The sequence below is a fragment of the Danio rerio genome, chromosome 6 (assembly GCF_052040795.2).
Source record: "Danio rerio strain M-AB ecotype USA chromosome 6, GRCz13ab, whole genome shotgun sequence".
Taxonomy (NCBI): Eukaryota; Metazoa; Chordata; class Actinopteri; order Cypriniformes; family Danionidae; genus Danio; species Danio rerio.
In genome coordinates this window covers 29932471-29960082 of record NC_141026.1, presented here as the reverse complement: position 1 = coordinate 29960082, position 27612 = coordinate 29932471, and the positions used below count along the sequence as shown (strand labels likewise).

Below are 27612 nucleotides of genomic sequence, written 5' to 3'. Positions count from 1 at the left end.
AGAGTAAACTCATAAAAAGACAGAACTTGACAAATGAAATGAATATTTTCCACCAGAGCACACTGAAATCAGTCCTCCAAATTACGAGACAGATAAACATGACTGATTAATCATTTACAGGGAACTAAAGAAGTTCCAGGCAGGTTTGACAGTTCCAAATCACCATACTGAATGATTTTAGTTAGTTCATATATGTTTAAAAGCAAAACAAAAGGCTTTGGATGAAATGCGTAGAACACTAGAGATGTATCAGAAATCACATATGTATGTGTATGCCTTTAGGTCTAGTAAGCATAGAATAAGAGGTCTGATAAATAATTTTTAAAAAGTATGTACACAGGATTTGTAATGGCTCTGTAACTAGGCATAGTTTAAGCAATATTGATAATTTAAGCCTCTATAGTTGTTTAGAGTGTATAGTTCTATAGTATATACAGGGTTTCTGAAGATTTTGTTGAGTCAAATTAAAGACTTTTTAAGGCCCCTTTAAGACCATTATAAATTAAATTTTAGATTTATACAGGGCTAAAAACTACTGATTATTTCTAATTGTTACAATCACCAGCATTGTAGATTGCTTGGAACCATTTACTTTGAATCAGAACTAAAAATCTGTCGCCATATAGACTACAAAACCTGCCATGCACCACACACTCACACTTGTTCCAGTTTTCTGCTGATACACCAGTGCAGAGTCTTGCTTAACTGTACTGTGACATTTTGTTTTGACCTTCACTTTGTTTTGTTTGTTTAAATTGCTATACTGATCATTCGCCTGTTTAATGACCACGACTCTGGATTGCCTGTATAAATCTGTTTGACACTGTTGACTGTTGCTTGCCTGACCATTTTTGAATAAACCCTGCATTTGGATCCGCACCTCCTTTGTCAAGGTCCCATCACATTACACTAATGGCCTGGTTGGGCCAATGGAATTTATTTTTGCTTGCCACTAAAAATAAATATCAAATGTAATTATTTCTCAGCAACATACTTTAATGTGCCGAAACAAAAAAACTCTAGTTGTATACACTATTTGTTTTTAGAATGTAAGTCATTTTAAGACTTTTTAAGACCCTGCGGATACCCTAATATAGATCTACAGTAGGAATATTACATGAATGATGCATGCACATTCTTGTGTGTCACAATTCAATGGTTCTATTGCTTTGGTAATAACATATTAAAAATACAACATTTAGTCTTGATTTTTATTTAGCCTTCACTGTCATTGTTATGGGATAATCTAAAGGTAATATAAGTTGATGTGATGGTATTTTTATCAGTTCAGTACTCCTGATCATCTTAAATGTGTAAAGGAGTCAAGTAGTTTCTCCATCACACAAACATATTTTCTGCATCCTGTGTTACACTGTGATGGGCAACATTGTGACTATAAGGAGAGAAAACAAATGTTTGGGGATTCTGTTATTTTTATGTTCACACCTTGTGACATCGAGTCCCGTTTTTAGTTCATTTTGATGTTTTGGCTTGTTGCATTAATATTTCAATAAAACTGTACCAGAGTCTGTTTGGGAGTGCACAATAGAATACACAAATTCTTGAGAAGTTAGATAAAATTGATCAAATAAAAGAAAATTATTAAATAATAAAAAATACATGAATCTATATTTTTGAAACCAACGTACTAAGCTTTTAAAACTACAATGAAAATACTGTGCGAAGCTACTGAGCAATCCTTTAATATACAACCTCCCAACTCCAAACACAAATAACAGATAATATTAGGAACAATAGTAGTCAAGAACATTTCACAATACATTCTCATGTTAGCAGACACATTACAGTTTTACATGTGACCAACAAATATTCTGCAAAAATAAAACAGCTAAATTAATTATTTTAACAATTTCATTACATAATGATGTGGACATATTATGATTGCGAGGGGACACATGATATGCAATTAACCATACTTAAAAATATTATAAACCTTAGCAGAAGCTGTCTGACACTGATGTATTATGCAGGGGTGGACTGTGGCAAGGCGGGCCTTTGAGACAACTGCCCCTGATATTGGCTGATTTATTATGTTTTAATAAATGCCTGATGGTATGAAATGGGTACACAACAACCTTGCTTTGATGTAAGATATGCGAGTGTTGCCTTTGATAAAAATAATTAAAAAATAACTATCTATTTTTCATTAATTAAATAACATCAAATAACATTTGAACCCCTCCCTGTGTACACAGTGTTTTAGATCCTGTGAGAAGGCAATAAGTGGCATACATTTAATATAATGATGATAAGGATGAATCAAATGGGGATTGCTGTGTTAAATGGATTCAATTTTTAATTCCTAACATTATTTTAATTGAAAAAAAAAACCTAAACCTAAAAGTGGGGCTGCACAATATATCTTTTCAGCATTGATATTGTAACATACGAATCTCGCAATAGTCGAATCGCAGGATCTGCAGTGAAACTAGGAATAAGTTTAGAACATGTGTTTTGTGGAGTCTAGGCATGGACGATAATGATTTCAAGGTTTGTCGCGGTTTGGAAAAGTCAAGATTTTAAAACTGCTAAAATTAGTATATGTAAGGTTTTTTTTTTAAATATATATTCTTTATGTGTTGTAAAGAAAGCTGTTTTTTTAACTAATGAAGAGAACTGAACTCAATTATTTATTTTGACTATTTAACCTGACCTGTTTACTGTTTGAAAATATTATAACTCTTTCCTAAAAAAAAATATATTGTGTTCAATGGGGAAAAAACATTTAAAAGACATTTAAAAAATAACTTATTTTAGAGCAGCAATCACAATACTATAATACAGTGAAACCGTGGTATTTTTATCCAAGGTTATCATGTGTTGGAGAAAGTTACATTAGAAAGTAATGAGTTACAAAATTGAGCTACTTCCCCAAAAAGTAACTACTTGCGTTACTTAGTTAGTTTTTATAGTAAGTAATGTGTTACAGAACTTTCAGTTATATTTTCTGATCTGACTGAGGCTTGATCTCTTTCAGAACTATCAGGGCTTTTTCATCTTTTTTAAATAGAGGTCTGCAATTAACAACATACTGTACAACCTTCATTTAAAAAAAAATAATGTTATCTTCGGAGAACTTTCTGACCCCAGAGCTATGCAAACCATATATACAGATTAATAAAAGTTTAAAGCAATGTGTTTGCTACTTTTGTACTTGTTGTCTTATTAAAAAGTAAAATCACTGTTAATTCAGATTATCCTCTTTCCCTTTTCTTCCATGTTTTCGAAATAATGAGAATTTTCCATCACGGAAAAGCAAGGCTCTGCCATCTTCATTTCTGTGTGTGGTGTTTAACGTGTCTATGTTTGTTTTTATTCAGCAATTTTTAAAAGCGAATTAACTAAACTAAAAAGTAACTCACATTACATTACAGTAACTTAAATATTTTTACTTCATTTTCAAAAATAATGTGTTACTTTGCTCGTTATAGAAAAGTATTACGTTACTCATGTAATGCCAAACACTGGTTATCATACCATCAGAAATGTGTACCGCCCATGCCTGGATTGTATGGAAAGTTTAAACCCTAATCTAACGTAGTGAATTATTTTTTTATCTCTGTGTAAGATTTTAAGTGGATTTAAACCATTTATGCACAATAAATTATAACATTTGCAGCTTGAACAAAGATCAATTGTACCTAACTATTTATAGAATAGTGTTATTCTTACATTAGGTTATGATATTTCTGTACATCAATACTCTTAGACTCCACCGAAAATGCCTATTTCATTGGTAACTTTGTTCTGTTGTAATCATCTGTGCTTGTAATTGGTCTATAATATTTTATGCAGAAGCACTCTCCAAAAAAATTGTCCCAATTCATGTTAAATAATGAATTCTTATGAACCATGAATCATTTATGCAAAAAAAAAAAGATTGAAAGGGAATTTTACATTTTAAAATACACATTCGCAGTCATAATTGGTGCACGTTTTGTCCCATGTCTCAAAAATCATATCTAAAATTTAACTCTAAATAAACATACATGTACAAATGATTTCGTTCTCATGTAAGAAAGCAGAGAAGAATTTATACTCCCACTGAAGCAGACTTATTGATCTTTCCTCTTTTTAATATGGCAACAGAGCTGGGCACACATTTAATCAACACAGGCAAACTGATTCGTCAGAGGTCTGAGCAAAAGAACACCTCAACTGTTCACAGCTCGACCCTGCAGAGTGTGTCATACATAAAAGGACACGGTCCAAGGGCACCAGACAGGAAGGATTAGATACGAGGTGTTTTTCTTGTCTTCTTTTCTTTCTAATAGCACCCAAAATTGTCATGTCTTTTTTCATTCTTCTCAAAGTGATGCCAGCAAAAAAATATATGACAGGTTTTTGACATGAATCAAATTACAGCATACATCCTAGACAGGGTGGTAATTATACGAGGAACTTTTGCCAGGCTCTGCGGAGCGATTCTAACCCTCCTCCATGTCTCTGGAGTCCATGCGTCATCGAAAGTGACGTCCCGTTCGGAGCAGCACTGCTGAATATTGCATCTCTGTCTCCTACTCTTTTTCTTCTCCGACAAACTCGTATGTCTTCCTTACACTTTCTCCCCAAGCTCTCTTCCCTACTTGTTATCTGATTTCCAAACTATCTAGTCTTTGTCTAGTTTGTGTCTAGTTTATGCAGTGACTCATTGCTGTTGAACTAAGTTCCGTCTGTTAAATTCAACCCTGCAGCCAAGACCCTGTAAATGTCCTCTTTTTTGTAACGGTGGCCTCCGTGCCCTTAGCGGAGCCTCTCCATCTGTAGCTCCGTCTGTGGCCCGACGGCTCTCTGACCAGGAAATACCCCCTATAGCTCATTATCAAGGTAACAAGGTGGATGAAGGTCAGTCGGGACATTTCCTATCTTCGTCTGTAAGTGTGACTGCCTTGTGAATTGAGCAGCCCTATGAAATGGCATGTGTCAATAAATTATTACTTGACTCTTCACTCAACTAATAATATTCAATGAAATATATTAACAGAAAGGCTGCAATAGATAATACTTTAATGAATATAAATAATATAATAATGTATAAAGGGGTTTTATTCAGAAATGAGCATGTTTTAGAATTGTTTAGAGTATTTGAATACATTTCTATAAAGCTCTGTATGCACCGTATTATGAATTTAATGTAAGTAAATAATTGGCTTGGGAATAGTTATTTCTTGTAAATATTAGTATTTTCATTCTTCTAAATATTCTTAATATTTTCTTAATTGTTTTACAACAACAACAACAACAATAATAATATTATTATTATTATTATTATATTTTGTTATTATTATCATCATTGTATTGTTATTATTACAGTTATAATTTTTTTGCAATAATAATAATTATTATTATTATTATTATTAATATTATTATTACTATTATTATTATTATTATGGCACATTCCCCAGCAACTGGGTTGCAGCTACTGTTAAATCATCTGAAAAAGCCTAAGACCCATGCCAGATTGTTGTTTATTGATTTCTCTTCTGCTTTTAATACTATGAAGCCACATTTGTAGGTTGAGAATATTTTTTTTAACTTCTCTTTTAAACTTCTTCTTAGTCTTAATATTTGTGGATGAATTCTGGATTTTTTAATAGGATGTCTGCAGTGTGTCAGAGTCAGTGGTACTCTATCTGACTTTCAGTATTTGAGTCCCCTCAAGGTTGTTGCCTCTCATCTCTTCTGTTCATCATGTATAATGATTGTCGGAGTATGTAAGGGAACTGTCATATCATAACATATGCTAATGATTCGGTGATTGTGAGTCTTCTCCACAATCAGGATTTAGGGCATGGCCCTGTTGTGGAAGAATTTACTTCCTGGTGTGATAGATTTTCTCTCCAGTTGAATGTAAATAAAACAAAATACATGGTGATTTTGTACATAGATTACAGGAAGGCTTCCCCAACCCCCAGCATAACAAATATGAAAGGTTTGGACATTGAAATTGTTGACACACATAAATATCTAGGGGTCGTTATTGACAATATGTTGACATTTCTTTCGAACACCCAGGTTGTCTATAAAAAAAAAGTTTAACAAAGGCTGTTTTTTTCTGAGGAAACTTTCGTTTCAGGTTTGCACCTCTATGATGACACTGTTTTATAAAGAAATTTATTTAATCTATTTTATCTTTGTGCATTGTAGCTTGGTACGGTAATCTGAGTCTGTCAAATAAGAACAGGTTGAGTAGACTGGTGAAGGTGGCAGGCAAGATCATCGGTTTTAACCAAACTGGTCCAATAGTAATTTACCTTAATTATGTTTTAAAGAGAGCTCAGGGTATCCTATGCACCCCAGATCACCCATTGTACTCTGTGTTTCAGCTGCTGCCATCAGGACATCATTTTAGAGTTCCTATTTGCAGGAAAAATAGAACTAGAAATCCTTTTATAATGGTGGCCATTAGGTCAATAAATGAGACCAAATCAGTCCACCCTAACCCAAACACAGGAATGTTCGTTATATTTGCCTAATCATTTACATTGTAAGCATCTGATAAGGACTAAAAATCCCTCCTGAATTAGATAACCAGGGCATCCTGTTGAATGCTACTCTGATGATTTATTTGTTTTGTTCTTTATTTTGGTGCGATTACGCCGCACTTAGATTAAGCTGCGAGTCCTCATCCAGGTCTAACCTGTGTTCAGATGGTTGTCAGAACAGGATGCCCAAGCTTATGGTGTTCAGGCCTCCTGCATCCTTCAGCATTTGTGTTATGTGCAACAGAATTCCCAAGCAGCAAGTCAATCAGCTAATTATTCAGCTGTAATTGGTGTCAGAGGCCCATCAATATCAGCAGCCAGCAGAAGCAGCCGAGTCACGCCTCACATTAATCATGTGTACGTGTCTAATGACTGCAGCTCTGAGAACCAGAAAGCCTCGGAGTACTGACAGACATGGCTGCCAACTTCTGCCGCCACACAGATCAGTTTAAGATGGAAACCATCCAGGTAGCATTTTTAATTAGTTATGCAGCATCTGGACAGAAATACTGTCTACTAGGGGATGTGAAACCAATTCAAACCACACCTGTATGTATATCTAAATATCAAACATTTGGTTAAAAAAAAAGGTCAGTCATTTCTATAGTCCCTTTTCACAAGACTGTTAAGACGCATTTAACCGTCATCATAATCTTAAATCCTTAAAAGTTTTTAATATTTTGATTTTAAAAAATGTATCAATATTAATATGCATTTATGTATGTATTATATCATCTTTGCGTCAAATTACAAAAAACGAATTATATGGGGCTGAGAGTAAATTTAACATTATTTTCTCCTCTGGCTGCCGTCATCAGTCTCACACTATGGTTTTCCTTTTTCTGAAAGTCTTAATAACATTATGGATTTATCCTTTTATTAGTTCAGCAAATAGCATTGTAAAAAAATATATGTTGTTCTCTCCCATTCACTGCGCTCTAAGTTTATCTAACTTCTGCTGCTGAGAAACCACAAAAATGTAAAAAGGGTCAATATTCTATGATCCCACTTGTTCTCCACAGTTGGTATTACACTGTGTCCAAAAAACATGTGACACAAGATTCTGGCAAAAAGCTATTTGGCTGTCCACACCAGACGTGACATGACAGAAAAATTTAAATCCCAGAGCCCTTCAGAAAAGTGCACTGCACGCCCAACTAAATGGACAGATTAATAATCTAATAAATAAATATAAAAAAATGCTATTCACACTCATGCTGGCAACATTTAACACTGAATAAAACACATAATCAGCATCTGAGGTGCTCATTATCATATTGGTTTATGCTGTTGAACCAGCAACTTCAGAGAAAAAGAAATTTCAAAGAAATTGAAACTGTTTCTAAAACAAAGACTTCTTATGTCATCATTGTGGGTGGTTAGGACAAAAACACCTTTTAACATGGAAAACAGCATGACACAATGATAGAATCCATATCTGGATTGGTGACAAAAATAGCAAAAATCCCACTAAAATGCCATGATGAAGAAATGCACACGGTAACAGAAGAAGATCTCAATTGCAACATATTTACAAAAGCAAAAGACTTGGAATCCATGAGGCAAGAATTAGTGTTGCAGCTGAAAACAAATAAAAAGAACAAAGGAAGAACCAAACTGAGGACTTACATGGCTAAACCTGGAACTAAACCAGGCACAGGAGAACACAATAAAAGTAACCATTGAAACAAAGCAGCAACAGGCTCAAAGCAAAGATGTGCTGCATCCAATATTGCAGCATTTGGACTGTAAGAAACAGTATTTGAGTGCTTGGGTGACTAAGTAGTCTTGTAAGTAGTCACAAGATTAATGTAAACAGCTCAAAATGAACACTCACTTCCTAACCTTTTTAATAATTATTGTTGGGTTCAAGTGGTATTTGTAAGAAATTGGATGCAAGTAGAGTACTCTGCTGTTAAAAACTAAGCTCACAATTGTTTGTTGATTTTTCACCACAGCTCAATTTACCATTTATGAGACCAAGAGAAGGAACGTTTGATTTGAAGTCAACTGACATAAATGTATTACTAATTCAGACATTACTGATTTCGGACACAACAGTGATCTGAATTCTGAACTGTCTGCAGCTCTACATTAGAGAAAGCATTTGAAAGCATTGCCTTTCACACACAATCAGATTACAGTCTTCACATCCACTGCCTTTGTCAAGATATGTGTGACAGTCAGTCGCTGTTCATGGAGTCCATTGAAAAGAATGAGTAGTGCATTTTTTTCTATGCCCACTATATTTATCCTTCCTATAGCATCAAAAAATTCAGACTACTCTAATAAAACACTATATTAAATAATAGATAAAGCCAAAACTTATGTTAAATGACATATACGCTAAACAATGACATTTATAAAGAAAGACTTCGTCTCAATATTTGTGTAAACGCAAAGCCTCTTTAGCTATTATATGTGCTTATTTAGCTAAAAGTTACTTTCTAAGCGCTTTGTTCAGTTGGAAGAGTAAAGAGAACACTAGACTCTGTAACAGGTTTATGACTCTTTTAAATGTTCTTTTTCCGATTAATTTCTGAAGCTTTCAACATATGCAGTAATAACAGCGAGAAAAGGTTGGATTTCGTACAAATTATTTTTAACTCAACTACGACTTTAATTAAACTGCCACATTATTAGGCATTAAAGGGCACCTATGATGAAAAACACTTTTGTAAGCTGTTTGGACAGAACTGTGTGCAGGTAGAGTGTGTTCACTGTTATATGGGAGTGAAAGAAACACAAGTCTCTTTTTCAAAGTTTACTAACATTATATATTCCTGAGATAATGGAGGAAATGGGTTGAATATATTTTAGTTAGAAGAGCTGACTTTGTTGCTATAAATCACAGGTGTCAAACTCAGTTCCAAAAGGGCCGTTTAAAAGTTTAGTTCCAACCCTAATTAAACACACCTGATCAAACTAATTGAGTCCTTCAGGCTTGTTTGAAACCTACAGGTAAGTGTGTTGGAGAAGGGTTGGAACTAAACTGTGCAGTGCTTCGGCCCTTTTGGAACTGAGTTTGACACCCCTGTTATAAATGAATAGAAGATGATGTTCTGATAGATAAATATATGCTAATGTGTGTACATGTATATGGTTACACTTATTCATATTATGAATAACGAAGATGGTCACTTGGGATTATTCTGGAAGGAATTATATTATGACGTGTTCTAACCCTGGATGTAAATAGTGTTTTAATTTCCATTTATTTTTGATTATTATATTTTATTTTAACTTTTTCTTATGCTGTTTTTCATTTTATAATTTACAAAATTTGAGTACTACTGTGTAGTAAATACACCTGACAATAAATACATAATTTTTATACTACCTAAGCTCACATACTGAGATACCAATGTACCTTAAAATACTGAATGATTGTACTCAACTGAATGTTCAAAATAAACAAAGTTAAAAATAATAAAATAAATAAATAAATAAAATAAAAATAAAATAGGACCCAAATCCCAGATATTTTGAGGCCCACCGCAACGTGACAAAAGAGTGCGGTTTGACTAAAAGTTGACTAAAAGGTGCCACGTTTCCATAATTACATATATACACAGATATTTAGAATTTTTTTTTGCAAAGAAACTGGGATTAAAACATGTTTCAATTTTCTGTGATCAGCTGCACCACAATAATTAATTGTATAAGTATAAAATGTTTTAAATAAAGTGAATGTTTGTAAAAAAGAGAGTAAATCGTTATGTAATTCTTAACCACTATTAGGGTTGGGCTGATAGACGATGCCATCGTCCATTGCCGATGGCCGACGAACACCACGATGCTGTGCCGGCATCGTGATCCTTCGCCCCGCACCTGTTGCAAATCCGCTCGCGAAAAATATACCCTCAGGCCCTTTTTACACTAATAGGTCTTAGTTTTTAAATGGCATTTTAGAATGAAAACGATCCACATCCACACTGCCATTTAGCATTTCTGAGCAGCCCTCCTTCCACACTTCCGCTGAAAACACACATCACATGACCACACACACAGGCACACACACATACACACACGCACACACACTGTCATGCGCTCGAGACAGCGGGTCCAGGCAGTCAGCGGGTAAGTAGAATGTTTCAATATTTTACTTTTACACTTGTACTTAGTAATTTTAGCGAACACCTCAGATACTGTGGGCTGGTTCTTGTTGGTTGAGCACCTTTTTCACCAACCAAGTTTGTCAACTCCATTATGACGACACAGATCACTTTGCCTATTCACGAGTCCAGTGAAAAAGTGATTGACAGGTGGTAATTATGTGTGTAACTCATCTTTATTCATTTACTGTATGATTTGTTTATGGGTAAAACAAAGACCATGCGGGTCAGGTAGTGAAAATGGTAAGCTACAAATAATTAATTCGTTATGAATTAATTAATTATTCATAATTAATTCACTGCCGCCTATGATGACGATGCCATCGTCCATCGCGATGTTTCATACTAGCCATCGTACGATGCCAAATTGGTCGGCATCGGCCAAGCCTAACCACTATAATCATCACAGCCGCATAGTGTCAATTGATGTGCATATTTGCGTGTGTGTGTGTGTGTGTGTGTGTGTGTACTGCAAATGGCATTTGTGAGACGTTTCAGAAAGACTTGAATGTGCACCACAAATACATTAAATAAACTAACTTGCTATAATAAATGATCTAATGAGTATTTTGAGCTGAAACTTTACAGACACATTCTGGAAACACCAAAGTCTTCTCTTACATCTTGTAAAAGAGATAAAATAGGTGCCCTTAAAACAAAGAAATTAACATTTTATGTAGTTTTCATTTTGGGTTTAGTGAAATCAAGCAATGTTTACCTATTGGAGCCATTCGATAGCCCAATAGATAGTCACAGAATCTCCAATCAATATGTGGACCATTAACGTGTCAAATAAACACTCTAAAACTTTAAATAATAACTAATCAGTCATGGAATTTTGAAGTGTCAACAATATCAATGTTGTAAATTTACAATATCACAACATATTGAATTATTGAATATCGCCATATGTCTAGCCAATAAACTTAACCGTTACATAGAACTAATAAAAGTTTACTGCTTTACCTGACTTTTACCTGATATTTGTTTTGTTTTCATAACATGGAATTATTTAAATTAAACCCAATTGGGCTGAATCTGACCCTGACACATAAAAGCCTGGAATTCAAACATAATATATGGGCTAGAGTGGTTTAAAAATACATTTCAAAATCAAAGTTTAAAAAGGAGAAGTGCACGGAGTTCTCTCTTGTGGGTCACTGCTAAAAGCAGCACAGTGAATGCTCCATCAGTCTATGTCAGTGGTGCATGAGCACACAATTCATCACTGAAACGCACAAAAAACTGAAGAGCAAGTTATAGATGACCAGCTCATAGATCAAGAGAATTCAACAAAATAATTATCTGAACTGAAAGTATATGTGCTACTCGATTAGCCTCACTATTAACAAAAGAAAAAAAACACCTGCCTGCTGTCAAGCCTTTCTTCGTTAGGCATGCGCAAAAAGACAACCAAAGTGCAAAGAAAAGAAGAAGAAAACCCCACTTTAGCACAGTAAAACACACACACACACACACACACACACACACACACACACACACACAGGACTGCTCGCTACTCTAAGGGGAAACCCTGAACTGAATGCATTATTATCATGGATAAAAAGAAAGCAAATGAAGGCTGAGGGAGACTGCGGATGCTTGCTTTGATATTCAGCTTCATGTGGAGAAATAATAAACATTTTTCTTTCTGGTCGTCTCTAGTTGATTCCTTGCTAACAGTCCCAGTTGGTTTTAGAGTGTGTTAATTACCCATAGAGTCAATCTGAGACATTGAGGCAGTTTAGCACAGCTGTGACTCAGTCTTTACACACACACACACACACACACACGCACGCACGCACGCACGCACGCACGCACGCACACACACACACACACACGCACACACACACACGCAGGGAAGAACAGAGGATGTGTTCCCATTTTCTAAATCTCCTGAAACTATCAGAATGTAAACTGTTTTTTAGCCACGTATTTGGAATTGCCATACAGGAATACTGATCTCTCAAATCTTGGGCTTCTAGATTTTGTTTAATTTATCTTTTTCTTGATTGTTTCTCCTAAAATAAACATAAAGCCAACTGAGACAGATGTTGACACACAGTAAAAAAAAAAGTTAGATATAAAATATAATAACTGCGTGGCTTTTAATATATCTTTTAACTTGGAAAGAACAAAATTAATTTATTTCATGAAATTTTATATGATTATTTTAAGTCTTTTTTTTTTACTAAAACAAAATGAGATATAAGGCGGCATGGTGGCTCAGTAGTTAGCACTGTCACCTCACAGCAAGGAGGTCGAGGTTCGAGTTCCAGCTGGGCCAGTTGGCATTTCTGAGTGTAGTTAGCATGTTCTCCCTGTGTTCGCATGGGCTTTTTTTTTTTTGGGTGCTCCGGTTTCAAAGGAAAATGAATGAATGAATGAAAAGGAGATATAATACAATATAATTGTCATTTAGGTCTCCATTTAATATATTATGATTAAGTATAACAAGGATTATAACAAGATTTTGAAGTTGTTATGATCTTTGCCAAGGCTGAATTTATTTAATAAAAATAGAGTAAATTATTAATACTGCAAAACGGTTTTGTGAAATTATTAAATATTAATTAAGTAAAATGAATTATTTTTATTGTAATTCATTCATTCATTCATTCATTCATTCATTCATTCATTCATTTTCTTTTCAGTTTAGTGCCTTTATTAATCTGGGGTCGCCACAGCGGAATGAACCACCAACTTATCCAGCATCTGTTTTACGCAGCGGATACCCTTCCATCTGTAACCCATAACTGGGAAACACCCATACACTCTCACTAATACACTACGGACAATTTCACCTGTACCGCATGTTTTTGGACTTGGAGGTAAACCAGAGGAAACCCACGTGAACGTGGGGAGAACATGCAAACTCCACACAGAAATGGCAACTGTTTTACTTAAATATATTAAATTGTAATGAATGTATTAATATAGCTCACAATGTCAAAGCTAATATTTCTTGGAAAACTGTTATACAATTTTATTATCATAATTCAATAACAATTTTAAAAATTAAAGTATTTAATGTTACATTTGATTCATTTAATTCGTCCTCATTTATATCACTTTTATGTACCTGTATATCATTTTAATTGTATCCAATTTTTCTTGTAATAAAATACTTATATATATATATATATACACTGTATATATATATACTGTATATATATATATATATATATATATATATATATATATATATATATATATATATATATGTGTGTGTGTATGTATATATATATATATATATATATATATATATATATATATATATATATATATATATATATATATATATACACACACACACAACAGTTCTCACTGGTTCTCGAAAATGATTGGCTGATAGCCATGGGATAATCTGCAATGTAAGAACTCATCCAGCCTCTTCACTTACTCCGCCCATATAGAGTGACAGCAGATCAATAAACTCACTACAGTTTGACAAATATTGCAGCTGTTGGACAACATAATGTACTTTTGAGGCTTTTTCAAGCAAGAATGTAGTTGTTTAGATTGCAACAATGCAGTTTATTAAGAAGGGCAGTGCCTATTTTAAATATTTATGATTTTGTAGATACAGTGCCATCCACAAGAAGATGACAAAGACCGCATAATAAGTCCTTATAGGAGGAAAAAACTTGTAATTTCTAACTACAGCTGATCAAATCATTATCAAACTGGTAAGCGACATTCTAAGTTGATCTCTCTCTTTTGTATGTTGCAGTGTTGTATTTATACCATCATAATTATATATTGAGTATGAGACGGATATCAGGAATGTGTGCATTTTGTGTCTTTTTGTATAACCCTGAGTTACTTACTTTTTGGTTGGCCATCTGTTTGTTTCTAATGTGTCTCCTGTTTTTGTTACTGCAGGCTACTGTAGTTCAGTAAACAGAAAGAAAGAAGAAAAGCCTGTATGTGTTTGCTGTTTTTCCTTATGGCAAACCCAACAGTAATCTGGTAGTGTTTGTGCCGCTTTGGTTTTTTAGGGTTAATTATTGTGATCTCGAGATTGCAACAGAGAAATACTGGGAGATTTCTCTGGACTGATGGCATTTCATGTCGTTCAGCCTTATAATCTTAAAATGTCAGCAAAATCACCTGTTTTGTCATCACTTTAGATATTACGCTAGATAATCATTCAAATACTAGCTCTGAAGTGACGTGTGTGAAGTAGCACCAGTTTCTGCTGTTGTGATTGTCAGCTGCAGATCTAAATGAATGGTGGAAGAAAGTAGTTCCTCATACAAAATGATTTTTAGACTATTGATTTTCTTTTTTATATGCTCGATTATGCTGTCGAACTGTTGTATAAACGCAAAAGCACACTCGTAGCAGTGCGATATGGCTGTATATCATGACTGGTGGGACACTTTGGCACAAGGCCGCAAGCACGCCTCCCACCTGTGTCAATATACAGCCATATCGCACTGCTACGAGAGTGATATTGCTCATATATATATATATATATATATATATATATATATATATATATATATATATATACACATTTTCATTTGCCATAGACTTATTATCACTTTAAAGGCATCTAGCTTTCATTTACCACTAATTAAAATAATACAGTCATGATAGATTAATCAAAGTTTAAATACATCATATTTCTAATCTCTCAGCAAGCGTCTATTCTGAGATGCAAAGTAAAAGTATTTCTCAGCGTGATATTTGACTGTGGCTCTGCTTCTCCCTGTGCCCGGTGAGAGGAAAACACAGCTCATCAGAGGAAGAAAACAAAGGAGGTGAGCAGAGGCCAAGCCCCGCTGACTTACTGATGAAGGGCTGATCTACAGAAGCCAGATGAACGAAAAAACTAAACATCAGCAGCCTGCTGGATTCACTGGACTGAGACAGAGCTGCATGCTGGGAAAATGACACTTTTCCTCAACAGTGACAGCTCTGGGAGAACGTTCAGCCATCTGAACAGTCCTCATTTTGACAATGCCTGTCCAAGAGCTCAGCTGTAACAGCTTCAATTCTGTCCACTTTGCTGTCAAAAAAATGTGTATAGTTAAAAAGGTTTGATTTGTTTGTTTATTTTTAAAAGGTTTTATTTTTAAAAGGTTTCTTATTTTACACAAAAAAAATGCATAAAAAAACTAATAGAATTTCTTTTTAAAATGTATTTCATAATAGCTTTTACCCATTTAAGCCCACCAGCAACTAGTTGTCTAAGTCCATAGTTGCCATTTTCCTTTAATGAATAATTTTCTACTTGTTATCCATGTTTAATGTATCAATTACAAGCAAGCAAACAACCAAATAGTGTATAAGATTTCAGGAAAGAAAAAGGAATTGATTTGCTTTCTGTTATGTGAAGTTTCAACTTCCTACCCCTAATTCCAGGATGCAAAAATAGAGGCAAACCCTCCCAGATAAAATCAATTTACATGTAACTAAAAACTTTATTTTCTTCACAAATTTCTCATTGGAGGATATACATACAACAATTGAAAAATAAACAACAATTTAATTATATTATCAAGAAAATAAAAATCAAAAACCTGGAAAAAATAAATGCAAAACGTTGATATAGGACACTATTAACAAGGCTACATGCGTGAAACTGTTTTTTGTGGCACAAATGGGTTAAAAGTTCAATGTGAGTTGATGTTGAGTTAGAGGGTTAAAATAAAAAGATTGATTTGACGTGATTTCACATAAGATGACATGAATGTCACAAAAGTTATAATTAGTGTCAGTTGAAAAACTGCTCATCTGTATTATTGACATGAACGTGTGGAAAAAGAAAACCACATTTCAGTTGTTTACAAATATTGTCAAAAAATTATTATTTGGTAAAATAACAGTATTTCATTTCTTTGTCATTGTTTTATAAATTAATAAATGTAACCAGGCACCAGAAAATAATTTTTAAATATAATATTTTTTGTAAATTTTATTAAAAGTAAGCTTTATACATCATCTGAAAGTTGTACAAATCGCCTTGTATGTATGTATGTATGTATGTATGTATGTATGGCTTGTTAAAACAGGATAATGTGTGCATACAACTATTGGAAAATCTGGAATCTGAGGATTCAAAAAAAATATTGAGAAGTTTAAAAATGTCCAAATTAATTTCTTAGCAACGCATATTACTATATTTATAGATGAGCTCTGATATATTTACAATAGAACATGCAAACAACGGCCAATTTATTATGTACACCTTACTACTACTAGGTTGGACCCCCTTCAGAACTGCCTTAATCCTTCATGGCATAGATTCAACAAGGTCCTAGAAATATTCCTCAGAGATTTTGGTCATATTGATATATTGATAGGTAATTGCTGCAGATTTGTCGACTGCACATCCATGATGTGAATCTCCCATTCCACCACATCCCAAAGGTGCTCTATTGGATTGAGGATCTGGTGATTGTGAAGGCCATTTGAGTACAGTGAACTCATCGTCATGTTCAAGAAACCAGTCTGAGATTATTCACGCTTTATGACATGGCAAAATATCCTGCTGGAAGTAGCCATCAGAAGATGGGTACACTGTGGTCATACAGAGATGGACATGGTCAGCAACAATACTCAGCTAGACAGTAGCATTGACACGACACTCAATTAGTACTAATAGGCCCAAAGTTTTCCAAGAAAAATTCCCTACACCATTACACTACCAGCACCGCCTGAACCGTTACAAGGCAGGATGGTATGGAGTCAGATAAGACTCAAAAGAAATTCATGCAAAAGACACGATGTACACATGGATCCATGCTGGATCCATGCTTTCCTGTTATTGATGTAAAATTCTGACCCTACCATCCGAATGTTGCTACAGAAATCGAGACTAATCAGACCAGGCAATGTTTTTCCAATCTTCTATTGTCCAATTTTGGTGAGCCTGTTTAAATTGTGGTTTAAGTTTCTGGTTTTTAGGTGACAGGAGTGGCACCCAGTCTTCTGCCGCTCTAGCCCATCCGCCTTAAGGTTCATTGTGTTGTGCATTTAGAGATGCTCTTCTGCATTACTCAGTTGTAACGAGTGGTTATTTGAGTTACTGTTGCCTTTCTATCAGCTTGAACCAGTCTGGCCATTCTTCTGACCTCTGGCATGAACAAGGCATTTGCTACGACAGAACTGTCACTCACTGGATATTTTCTCTTTTTTAGACTAGAGATGGTTCTGTGTGAAAAACCAGTAGATCAGCAGTTTCTGAAATACTCAGACCAGCACATATGGCAGCCACAACCAAGTTATGTTTGAAGTCACTTAAATCAACTTTTTCCCCACTCTGATGCTCGGTTTGAACTGCAGCAGATAGTCGTGACCTTGTCTACATGCCTAAATTCATTGTGTTGCTGCCATGGGATTGGCTGAGTAAAAATTTGCATTAACAAGCAGTTGGACAGGTGTACCTAACAGAGTGGCCTGTGAGTGTATAATAAATGCTTCTTAGAACATGATCTTTAATTGATATTTTGAGTTTTGTCATAAAAGTAAAATCAATCATTTTGACCCATACAATGTATTTTTTGACTATTTCCAAAACTATACCCAAGCAACTTGAGACTTTTTGTGCTATGTGATTACAACTTAAAATATGTTATAAAATAATTGTAATAATAATTATTTAAGTATCATTTACAGAATGTGGTCTAACACAAGAGATGAAAAAAGAATTATAATAATTTGTGGTATTGGTTGGATCACACAGTCATACAGGAACACAGTAAACCTGGTGTTTTGAACTAAAGTTCACAAAGCAAATCCCATTTTAAAGACCAATGATCAATTTAATTTATTTGATTCACTCATCTCATACATTCCTGCCACTACATTATACATAGGGAGATTTAAGAGCCCCAGCTCATGTCAAAATACCGATTTCCAGTAAAAAAAAGTTAATAAATGCTTGAAAATCCTAAACGATGAACCCACACACTGTTAAACCAACGCAGTTTATTCCAGCACTTATTGCTGACTTTATTGAAATGTAATGCTACAAGAGTTCATCAAAGATTAATGTTCCCAACATCAATATTCTGTTACGAATTTAAAACCCAATATGTTCTGCAAGCACTCAGCAAAATCATATAAATGCCAACAGTACCTTGTGATATTAATGGTATGTACAAGGCCATATTACCGCTCTCTTGCTCCAGATGGAAACATATAACCAGTACTCAGGCATCAGAGAAAAGAAGAAAGGTATGGCTTACGATCAATTACCGGCCGTTACTTGGCAGCCGAGTCAATCAATAGCAGATCAAAGCTGCCAGGAAGCTGCTTCCTCCAATCCATCAGACGGTGAAACAACGGCAGGACAGAGCAATGAGATGTGAAATGAAGAAGACAGAGTTATCTCTACTATATCCAGCCACCCGAATCTGTTAAATCAGAGCCATCCGAGTAAGAATCTGTGCTTTTCCAGATAAACTGAGAATCGCAATTTTGTTCATTTGTTTTTATGAATTGTTTGTTTGATTGTTTGATGATGATTCTACCAAATTTCTAAGCACTCATGTTTTTCCCCAAAATAACAATAACAGACATCCCAAGTGTCCTGAAAGTTTCCCACAAATTCATAGTGGCTCCCTGATGTACATGAACGAGATACAATGTCCCAGCGTCTCTGCTCCACCTTCATCTTTTTATTAACTACTGTACCACAAATTGGACCCCTTGTCCCACGTCCACCTTACTGAAATTAATTGGGCCACCTTGGAATGTCTACAGTAATACAACAATATTACTGTCATGGATGGGTAAAAAGACAGTGAAGTAGGTGAAGCTCTTTTTCTTAAAAAAAATATTTAAAATGGCTGATTTTTATCTTAAGAACAGCAATTGGCAGTATTAATGATTCAGGAACAAAACATCACAGTGGTGCTCTGAAACGTGTAAACACAACAAATGGGGGAAAACAGACGGACACCAAAATAAATCCATCTGTAATCAGACTACTAGCCCAGTCAGAACTAAAAAAGTCAAATGTAACTAAATCAATGGGAACTTTTTTGAACAAAATTCTTTAAAAATTTCATTCACACTGTGAGGGGTGCTTCATACTTTTTGTAATCCGTTCATTAGAACATTTAAACATTCAATTAAATTAACAAATAGAATGGATGCAATGGGCTGCACGGTGGCACAGTGGTTAGCATTGTCGACTCACAGCAAAAAGGTTGCTGGTCCAAGTCCTGGCTTGGTCAGTTGTCATTTCTATGTGGAGTTTGCATGTTCTCCCCATGGTTCTTCGCATGGTATTCCTCCGGGTGCTCCGGTTTCCCCAGTCTAGAGACATGCACTAGGTAAACAGGTTTAACTAATTTGGCCTTAGTGTGTGTGTGTGTGTCTGTGTGTGTCTGTGTGTGTGTGTGTGTGTGTGTGTGTGTGTGTGTGTGTGTGTGTGTGTGTGTGTGCGTGTGTGTGTGTGTGTGTGTGTGTGTGTGTGTGTGTGTGTGTGTGAATGTGAGAGTGTATAGGTGTTTTCAGTACTGGGTTTCGGCTGGAATAAATTCGGCTGCATTAAACACATGCCAGAACAGTTGGCGGTTCATTCACACGATGATGTGAAGATAGATATGTTGCTTCTGACTTTCATATAGATTATTTTTCTTAACAGGACAGAGAACTTTTACAACTTGACAACTTTAAGTAATATGGAATATATCTTGATATGCCTCTGATCTCCTAAAACAAACAAAAGAAGCACTCAGCTTAAAACAGCAGAAAACTACACTTTAAAAAAAGCAGAGTTCCACACAATTCATCCCTTTTGTCCTAACACAAATGAGTTGGTAATTATTAAAGATTAAGTAGATTGAACATGAAACGATTAAGTTGTACCAAACAAATCTAAGAATTGTGTTGTTTCAGCTCATTAGACATAAGTAATTTAACCAAGCAGCTAAAATCTCTTTTTTTTAAGTGTAGGAAAAAAATTAATGTATAAATATAATATAGTGGAAAAACTTTTTTTATTCATATATTTATTAATTTTCTTTTTCGGCTTAGTGACTTTATTAATCTGGGGTCACCACAGTGGAATGAACCACCAACTTATGTAGCATATGTTTTTTACGCAGGGGATGCCCTTAAAGCTGCAACCATCACTGGGAAATGTCAATACATACACACACACACACACACACATTTATACACTACAGCCAATTTTAGCATACCCAACTCACCTGTACCACGTCTTTTGGCCTTGTGGGGGAAACCTGAGCACCCGGAGGAAACCCAGGCAAACACGGGGAGAACATGCAAACTCACACAAATGCCAACTGACCCAGCCGAGGCTTGAACCAGCGACCTTCTTGGTGTGCGGCAAACGTGCTACCCACTGCGTCACCGCGTTGCCATAAGTCATTCAATTGATTTTATTTAACTGCATGCAGAAAACAAAGAAATATTTTAAAGTCACATTATGTCATTGTCACCGCTAGAAACATAAAACTAACAAAGGACTACAAAGGAATCATGGGAGTTGCCATCTGCATTACATCCTATGAGACACATGCAGAAATCTTGTTCATGGATGAGCAAAAGTATTCAAGACCTATTATCATGATAGTATGAAGCAAAGTAAGACTGAAAGCTGGAGAGTCAAAACAAAACTACTTGGTGTTTCCCTGTTTTCTACAAAACCACACCAGAATTCAAGGGTGCATGATATCATTAGCATTTCACTAATTACAATTGCTTATTTCTGATTTTAACATTTTATAATAAGTAATAAGTGAGCCAAAGCTACACTGATTAGGATGTTTTTGTATATTTTGCCTTTAAATCTAAAATATAATTTTTTGAGCAAATAGTTTTCTGAAAGCACTATCACAAATCTTGTTGCATCACTGAGCAAGTTAAGTGAATGATTACATTTTACTTATTGTGCACATGGCAAAAAAAAAAGAACACACACGCACACACATTCACTCCCTCAACATTCATGAGCCAAGAGTACAAACATATGGCATTTCTGAGGGGGCAAAGGGGGGCATTGCCCCCTCAGAAAGAATTTGTGCCCCCCCAGTTTTCATAAAGGATTGTTCACTCAAAACTGAAAATTCTTTCTGTCATTAATTACTAACACTCCTGTCGTTCCAACCTTTAGAACACACATTTAAATATTTAAAATATATGACATAGCAATTAAATTATGAAAATTGTAAGATTAAAGCTAGTCCTATAGTTCAGAGATCCGGTCCCCGCGTCAGGTCAGGTGCGCCCGTAAATAAAACGCGCACACGGCGATGGAGGCACACTCAACTCACAAGGGAAAAAAGTGGGTGACATGATACGAGCAGCTTAATTCATTTCATGTTTTGGTTAACTAATTATTTAAACACAACTCTCTTGAGCGCTAATAGGAAGAAACGCAGAAGAAATTTGCTGTTAAATTAATTTTAGCAGAGACGCAACTGCCAGTTATTTTCACATTAGTTATTCTGGAAGATATAGCCTAATAAAATGTTTTAATAAAAACAGTAGGCAGTGTTTTCCCACAGTAGGCTACACTATAAATAATATTTTAATTTATTAATTAATATTGTTATTAATATGATTACAATTAAGCTAAAATTGACAAAACGCAGAACCCTTTGAATGTTTGCTTTCATTTTGACATTGCTAAAAAGCGCACTTTTACAGTTGTGTAGAGAAACATCCCATTATGCAGCTGCAGTCAAGGTATAGCACTTAATAAATGCCTTTTGCGTTTAAAGATGATCAGCCGGCGAAGTCAAGTTTGCAGTGTTATAAATGGAATATAGTGCATTAGTGGAATTACCGCAGATCAACCGAAAAAACTCTCACGTGCCCTGCAGGTAGGCTGAATAATAATCTTTCAGAAATATTTAATTTAGGCTATACTGCTGTTTGCTCATGCAAAATTAAACAACATAACATATATTGTAAACCTATTTTAAGAGCTAAAATACAGTCAGCATATCGAGTTTGTTTTGACTTGTAGCTCATGGCCCTAAAATGAAAATAACCTGAAAACAAGTTATTAAAATAGGCTTAATAAATAAATAAAATGACGGGTATAGGCCTAGTAACCTAATGGTTTATGATGGTTAACAAATGACAAACAGACAATATCGAGAAATTAAAACTCATATGAAAGCCCAAGATAAATCTTTATTTTTACATTTAAAATGATGAAAAAACTTATATAGCCTGAGTTGCGTGTTAAACGTGCCAACTAATTTTCACGGTAATAACTGTGAATTTTGGTATCTTTTTTGGGTATTTTTCTGGCTACACTAATGCCTTAAAATGTAACTAAGTAATTGTTTTGAATGACATTAGATTGTTACATTTAGCTTTTTCCTAACACTGATGTTGGTTGGGTAATAGGCTACGTGAAGCGTGATATGACTCGGATGATTTCATTATATTTATTTACCGGTTAAGCGAATATTCTGATCGTGGGTCAGCTTGCATGTGTGGGCATAATTTGACGTATATACCTAAAATTTTAAACATTCATTTGCCTGTTATTTGAAATAAAACGGAAATAAATAAGGAGAATAACATATGATTTAAAGCACTCGTTTGGCACTAAAGCCATGATCCGTCGGCATTTATAAGCGGTATTACCATCATTAATAAAATCAGTAATAGCGAAACTGTTATTATTAAAACGTATAATACTGCAATAGGTCAGTAACAAAGTAAAGTAATAATAAATGTGAATAAATAGCCTAAAGGAACAAGAGAGACCAAAATTAGCCACCAGGTCTAGTGCCCCCCTATGGATTTAAAATGCCCCCTCAGTTCTGATATCCTGGCGCCGGTACAGTTTCTGCACCTTAATACTGTTTGACTCTCTGGATAACCATAAAACACTATTAATTTGACTTTTTTTCATTGTTCCACTGTAATTAATTTGCTTGTAATTTGTTTATTATTTTTGATACATAATTTTCATCCTTACAACATCACCCCAATCAGTCTAAATGAATGATTTCTTTTCAAAAAGAGCTATTCAAGCTGTATTTTAAAATTGTACTCATAAAGCAATATATATCGCAGAAAACAATACATCGCATTTTGTCACATTTTTTTCAATATCATGCAGCCCTAGTAGTTGTATTGAAAAAATATTGAAAAGACTTTATATTGCAGCTTTGTAATACTGTAACTAGAATAGCACTTTTAACTCACAGTATCTCACCAACCCAGCCATCCAAATTCAGTTTCTACTGCAGAGTGAAATGTCAAAGCCCTATTCACAGTAAAACGAACCTGGCCTGGCATTCAGCACCACATAGTTGTACCGTCAGTATAATTCAGCGCTGCAGAAATGATAGAGAAACAACAAAAGACTCTAAAAGAATAGCAAACACAGACGCCCGAGGAGTCGCGGGTCCAGCCCTCTGTTCTTCACCCTGAAAACTCTCAACGCTCTGTTGTGCCCTTGCAGTCATTTGAATTTTAAGGAGCAGGTTGGTGAATTATTGCCGGCAGTGAGCTGGGAGTTCTTCTCATTCAGGGAAACAGTCCAGCAGCACAGTGATGCTTTATCAGCACAACCCAAGCGGTGTCTCTAGGGCCCCTGATAGGACTTACAGACTGACCCCATAATGTATCATCGAGTTTGGAGGGAGTTTATCACATGGCTTGAATGTAAGTTCCGACTGCATTGCTCCAGGCCTAAAGACTTCTGACTCCACTGCACCAGGAATGAAAAATAAATGCAAAAAGGCAATAAAAACCCTCTGCTCTAAAGGACATCAGAACTGAATTTGACTTTTAATGTCAATCACAGCTTGATCTATGCATGTACAGCCACTTCATTAGGTATACCATTCTAGTACTGGGATGGACCATAGTTGAGAATTAGAGCTCCTGTGAAGTTTCATTTATTTTTTGGGGGAAACTTTTTACATTGTTATATATTTAATTTAAAAAAATTATATTTTTTTATTTGTCTGAAACAAATAATGATAATAAAACAAAATAATAATAAAAACAATTATTTATACATACATATATATATATATATATATATATATATATATATATATATATATATATATATATATTACAGAAATTAGTCAAGTTTGGTGAAGGAAAAATCATGGTTTGGGGTTGCATTCAGTATGGGGGCGTACAAGAGATCTGCAGAGTGGATGGCAACATTAAATTTGCAAAGCCTGCTGAGAGGGGCACCTCAGCCAATGAGGGCAGAGGGGCAGTGGCTCTCGCTACCGGGCCACCCCCCTGTGCACGGCCCTGCTTCCTAGGTATATTAAAAAACCTCCAGGCATGTGTGTTGAAGAAAGTTGGTGCTAAACTATGCAGGATACCCTGATTTAGAGGCCTTTGCTTTTCATATAAGCTACTTCTGATACCAAATGATCAACTATAAGTCAAGTTGGATAGGCAACAAGACTTTTGTCATGTATAAATACAGAGAGAGAGAGAGAGAGAGAGAGAGAGAGAGAGAGAGAGAGAGAGAGAGAGAGAGAGTTAATTAAATATTATAACCAGCTTGAGAAATTTTGCACATAACAAACCACTGTTGTCCAATGACTTGCCTAATTACAATAATCTAAGTTAACCTAACTAACCTAGATAAGCCTTTAAAACCTAATCCTAACTGACCTAGATAACATTTAAATGCTAAATACTATTATCTTGCAAAATAACTAATAAAATACTGTATTATGTACGGTCATCTTGGAAAACACAAAATAAATTCATTATTAAAAATAAGTTATTAAGAGTATTAAGTTTGAAAAGTGTTGAAAGACAATTCTCTCCCTTTAATATCACTTGGGAAATATTTGAAAAGGAATTACAATTTCACAGGAGCAATAATTATTTGAGTTATAGATTCAAGAAGATGCAGAAAACATTCATCTGAAATTCTGCTCTATATTGGCATGATAGATTCAAACAGATGCTGCAGTATTATGTTCCAGAAACCAGTTTGAGATGATTTGAGCTTTACGACGTGACTATTTCCAGAAGAATAGCATGCTATTACAAAATGAGTACACTATGGTCATAAAGGCGTACGTACATGCTCATCAAAAATAATCAAAAAGGTATTTGAATGATGCTTGGTACTAAGTGACCCAAAATGTGCCAAGAAAATATCTTCCACACCAAGACACCACCAGCAGGATGAGACTGGATGGATTCATGCTTTGTATGTCAAATTCTGTTTCTAAAATCCTCAGCCTATCTACCACAAGAAATCATCCCGCATTCAAAGTCACCAAAATCTCTTTTCTTCCCGATTACAATGCTTGAAATTTTGCTCTGTGCATTTCAATCAGCTTCTGAGTTCAGCAGTCATGGCACTGATCATGGAGTTGGCCATTTTAAGGCCTGTTTCAATCCCAAAATTATTCCAGTTCACAAAAAACATTCTCTCCCTAAAAGCTAAAAAGTCCCATAAAATGCACCGTGAAAAGCAGAGTGTTGATGTTCACTATATTCCATTAACAGAAAGTCTGAAGCGTAAAAACTACATTATGTGAATGAAATCACCACATATTATTTCCACATTTGACAGACGACACTGAAAAAAATAGATTATTTGTATATATTTATGCCTAAATAGGCATTCTAACATATAGCACTAGACAGGTATATGAGCAGTCTAGCTACCATATATAATTACAGTTTTTCTCAGTGAGCCACTCATACATTACTCTCATAAGAAATGAAATTCTCAAAGTTCACCATCTACATCATCTAGCCATTTTTTATGTTATAAAACCAGTTTCTCATGTTCTTTTTTTACCAACCTGCAAATGCATTCATACTTAACTATGCCATGGTGTTAAACAAACACTTCTACATCTCTAAATGTATGCATCAGTTCATTTAATAAACAACTAAATGCATATGAAAGAACTAGTTGGCATTATCTGTCAAGCATCTTTTCAAAAAACTAAAAGAGTTTGTAAATGTGTGCTGAATTGGTCAATTATGTACTGGTGTATATTTGTTATGCTTTAAAACTTGTTAAGGATTATCTGTGAACAGTAGATATTGTATAGTTTTACAGCGAGGGATTATTCTAGTAGGCTGTTCTATCAGTTAAATCACCCAAGATAGTTACCTCCTTTTCCAGATTGCAATGATTACAACGTTGCTTCAATTTATCATAAACAAATCCAGCTTTGCTGAAGGTTTATGATAAAAAATAAATGACATTTCAGCAGAATGTGAATTATTCACAACAAACACACTCAAGACCCAATTCATTTGCCCACACTAACATTTTAATGTACTTTTTATATTTATGGATTTGTTTTTGATCAATTGAAGCAACATTGTAATCACTGCAATCTGAATATAGAGGTAACTATCTTGGGCAATTTAATATCAATTGGAAATGAGTGGAAGGGAAGAAAACATAAATACATTTGAGACCCCCTCCTCCCTTCCACTGATCCGAAGAACAATATTTTTACTACTGAGTCTAAGAAGAAAAAGTTCAGTGACGTTTCTGATAATCCTACAAAATCAGTAATAGAACCACTAAGTACATGTTCAAATTGTTCACATTTAGGAGTCATAAATGTATGTAAAGCATTAAATCAACCAATGATCAACTAGTTTTGTAAAACGGCTCAGAAGTATCTCATTAATATTCAGTTGGCAATGGTATACACTATGATATAGCAGTAAAATGACTGAGAATAGAGGAACAACAAGGAAGCAAACAGGGTCAACAGCCAAGAAGAGAAGGACAGGGAAGAAAGTGAATGTGTAGATGGAGCACATATGCAAAGAAGCATTACAAAATTGTTATAATGACAGAGTGGGTGGATGGAAGGGTGGATAAGTGCATTGTTATATTGATAGGGTGGATGGATAATTGGATGGATGGATGGATGAATGAATGCAAATATACCACATAAAGAATTTTTTCGCATTTCTCCAGTGATCATTTAAACAAACAATGAAATCAATGCAAACACAAATTAGTCTTTTAATACTCTAATATGAAGGCATTGTATTTAATAAATAACAGC

At 34.9% G+C, this 27612-nt stretch overlaps 1 protein-coding gene and 1 long non-coding RNA gene across 4 annotated transcripts in view; one reads left to right on the top strand and one right to left on the bottom strand.

Annotated features, from left to right (window-relative positions):
- Positions 1–27612, bottom strand: part of rab6ba (RAB6B, member RAS oncogene family a) — a 213692-nt gene that overhangs the window by 161875 nt on the left and 24205 nt on the right.
- Positions 5513–9913, top strand: LOC141386404 (uncharacterized). Its single transcript, XR_015494455.1, has 3 exons — positions 5513–6452; positions 6557–9360; positions 9558–9913. It is a non-coding gene; the product is annotated as an uncharacterized LOC141386404 (long non-coding RNA).